The sequence below is a fragment of the Phocoena phocoena genome, chromosome 1 (genome assembly GCF_963924675.1).
Source record: "Phocoena phocoena chromosome 1, mPhoPho1.1, whole genome shotgun sequence".
Lineage (NCBI taxonomy): Eukaryota > Metazoa > Chordata > Mammalia > Artiodactyla > Phocoenidae > Phocoena > Phocoena phocoena.
In genome coordinates, this window is record NC_089219.1 from 7,620,895 (window position 1) to 7,624,913 (window position 4,019).

Below are 4,019 nucleotides of genomic sequence, written 5' to 3' on the forward strand. Positions count from 1 at the left end.
ATGTCTTGGCTATTGTAAATAGTGCTGCAAGGAACATTGGGCTACATGTATCTTTTTGAATTAGAGTTTTCTCCAGATATATGCCCAGGAAAGTTTTGTGTCTGTTCTCTCTCTCTCCTTGACTGTAAGGCATCTTATGGGTAGGAGAATACTTAGCATGTCTTATTCACCAGTTTGTCTTGGTAGCTTGTATAGTGCTTTGCCCACGATAGGCCTTTTTTTTTCTTTTTCCTACTTTTTTTTTTTTGTGCTTGTGGGATCTCAGTTCCCTCACCAGAGATTGAACCTGGGCCACAGCATTGAAAGCCCGTAATCCTAACCACTAGGCCACCAGGAAACTCCCCCATCATAGGCTTTCAATAAGTGGTTACCAAATGCACGAACAGATGACAGAGTGAGTCAGCAGTACTGGTTTTCTTTCCTGGATTTGGTGACCACATCTGCTGAGTGTGTCAAGCAACCCCAGACATTAGGCATAACAATGTAATCCTATAAAAATCAAATTCTACTCCAAGCAAGCAGAATTCTGAATCCTAAGGCCAAGTAAGAGTCAGAATACATAAATTTCAGATAGTTAACTTTTAGAGACATTAAGTCAGTCACAGACATTACCTGTGATTCTAGCCAGAAACAACATCTAATGATTAACATGGCCTCATAAAGCAGTAGGCATTCTTTGGCAGGCGTGCTGTATCATTTTAGGCAAGAAGAAGGTTAAAAATCTAGAAAATTACTAACGTCAAATCAGCAGTGATAGCAAACAAGATTTATGTAAGAAAAAATCTTGCTATTATTTTCCTTTCAAGAGGAAATACACTTTTCCAATTTATAAGATAAGAATATACTTCTTAGGGCTTCCCCGGTGGCGCAGTGGTTGGGAGTCCGCCTGCTGATGCAGGGGACATGGGTTCGTGCCCCGGTCCGGGAAGATCCCACATGCCGCAGAGCGGCTGGGCCCGTGAGCCATGGCCGCTGAGCCTGCGCGTCCGGAACCTGTGCTCCGCAACGGGGGAGGCCACAGCAGTGAGAGGCCCGCATACCGCAAAAAAAAAAAAAAAAAGAATATACTTCTTAGAAGGTAAAGGATTTAAAGAAGACATCAATAGTATACAGAATCTACTTTTCCCTAAATATTCAAAAATTTCCCTCTCAACTGATAATTCCCTTTAACATAAAAGATATACTATTATTTCTCCCAATATGAAAAACAAAACAGTTTTACCCACTTCTCCCTCCAACTACTGTCCCATTTCTTTGCTCTCTTTTGCCATAAAACGTCTTGAGAGAGTTGCCTATTCCTTCATTCTTTCTTATACATACCTAGATCAGTTTCCGTTCCCATCAATCCACCAAAACTGTTCTGAAGGTCACCGAAGAGCTGCTTGTTGCTAAATTCAATGGACAATCTCCATCTTCATCTTAAGTCATCTGTTGACAGCATTTGAAACAGCTGATCATTTCCTCTTTCTTTCAACACTTTGTTCACCTGACTTTGGTCACAGATACCACCGTCTCCTGGTTTTCCTCCAACTGCAGGCCAGTCATTGTCAGTCTCCCTTGCTCATTCCTTTCCTCCTCCTTGCTTCTTCTAATCACTCATCCCATCTCATGACTTCAAATTTCATCCATGCACCAAAGATGCTCAACTGATGTCTCTAGTCTGGACCTCTCTCCTAAACTCCAGCGCTATATGTGCAGCCATCTACTTGACATCTTTACTTCAAAGTCTAGTAGATATCTTAGACTTACCATGCACCAAACTGAGCTCCTTATCTTCCCCTCAGAGTCTGCTCCACCCATAGTCCTCCCCATCTCAATGAATCGCAACTTCTCTTTCTACCAACACTTGGAGTCACCCTTGATTTTTCTCATTGTTTTCATTCTCACCCTCCACTCCCAAATTCTGTTTGCTATTTCTTCAAAATATAACCAGAAGCCTATCTCTTCTCCCTACCTTGCTTGCTGCTATCTTGTCGAGCCCTCAGCACCTCTCACCTGGATCACTGAGCCAAGAGGTGAGAACCTTACTGGTCTCTGCGCTTCTACTCTTATTCCCTACTGTCTTCAACGTAGCATCGAGAGAGTGATCCTTTTAAAACATCGGAGAGATTAGATCACTCCTCTGTTCAGAATGCTCCAACAGCTCCCATCTTAGAGCAGAAAGCCACAGACATCACTTTCTACTTTCCCTAACATTCATCCTGCTTCTGCCACATTGGCCACCTGCCAGGCCTATTCCTGACTCAGGGCCTTCTATTCCCTCTGCTCCTCACATGCTCTCCCACTGATATCCACTTGGCTCACTTCCTCTGTCCCTTCAGGTCTTTCTTCAAATGCTACTTGCTGAGTTAGGTCTTCTCTGACCACTCTATTTATATATATATATATTTGGCTGTACCAGGTCTTAGTTGCAGCACACGGGATCTTCAGTTGTGGCACACGGGATCTTCAGTTGTGGCACACGAACTCTTAGTTGAGGCATGTGGGATTTAGTTCTCTGACCAGGGATCAAACCTGGGCCCCCTGCATTGGGAGCGTGGAGTCTTAGCCACTGGACCACCAGGGAAGTCCCTTTTATTTATTTATTTGAATTTAAATTAATTAATTTATTTTTGGCTGCACTGGGTCTTTGTTGCTGCGTGGGGCTTCCTCTAGTTGGGGCGAGTGGGGGCTGCTCTTCATTGAGGTACACAGGCTTCTTATTGCGGTGCCTTCTCTTGCTGCGGAGCACGGACTCTAGGCACCCGGGCTTCAGTATTTGCAGCACGCGGGCTCAGTACTTGTGGCTCACGGGCTCTAGAGCGCAGGCTCAGTAGTTGTGGCGCGCGGGCTTAGTTGCTCTGCGACATGTGGGATCTTCCTGGCCCAGGGCTCGAACCCGTGTCCCCTGCATTGGCAGGCGGATTCTTAACCATTGTGCCACCAGGAAAGTCCCCTTTATTTAGTTCATTTTTTTTTTGGAGTATAGTTGATTTACAATGTTGTGTTAGTTTCTGCTGTACAGCAAAGTGAATCAGCCATACATATACATATACCCACTCTCTTCTAGACTCTATTCCCGCATAGGTCATTACAGAGCACTGAATAAATTTCCCTGTGCTATACAGTAGGTTCTTATTAGTTATTTTTTATATATAGTAGTGTGTATATGTCAATCCCAATCTCCCAATTTATCCCCCCCCCCACTCCTTTCCTCCTTGGTAACCGTAAGTTTGTTTTCTATACCTGTGACTCAGTTTCTGTTTTGTATACAGATTCATTTGTATGACCACCCTCTTTAAAACGGAAACACCGATCTCCAGCATTATTCTCCTTCTTGGACTTACTTTAATCTACAGCACTTGTCATGTTGGCAGAGAGAAGAGGACTCAGCACTGAGCCTGCAGCTCTACAATATTTAAAACTTGGGTGAAAAAAAAAAAAGAAAAACAAAAACTTGGGTGAAGGAGGCAGCAAATGAACCTGAGGAAGAGCTTCCAGTGAGGCAAGAGGAAACCCAAGGGAGTGTGGCCTCAGTGAAAGGCAATATAGGGGAGAGTGTTTCCAAAGTGCTCAACTGTACTGAATGATGCTGAGAAGGCTGATAAAGGCTGGATACAGAAAATGGAACTGGGGCTTCCCTGGTGGCGCAGTGGTTGAGAGTCTGCCTGCCGATGCAGGGGACACGGGTTCGTGCCCCGGTCCGGGAAGATCCCACATGCCGCGGAGCGGCTGGGCCCGTGAGCCGTGGCCGCTGAGCCTGTGCTCCGCAACGGGAGAGGCCACAACGGTGAGAGGCCCGCGTACCAAAAAAAAAAAAAAAAAAAAAAATGGAACTGGTCTTGGCTAGACGGAGATCACTGGTGATCTCAACAAGAGAATTTTCTCAGAATGGCACGGACAGAGGATAGACTGGACTGAGGAATAAGGGAAGTAGTGGGAATAATATGCAAAATGTCTTTTGAGATGTTCTGCTGTGAAGGGAAGCAAGTAAAGGAGGCATAGCCCAAAGGAGATGTAAGGTCAAGGTAGGGGTTTTT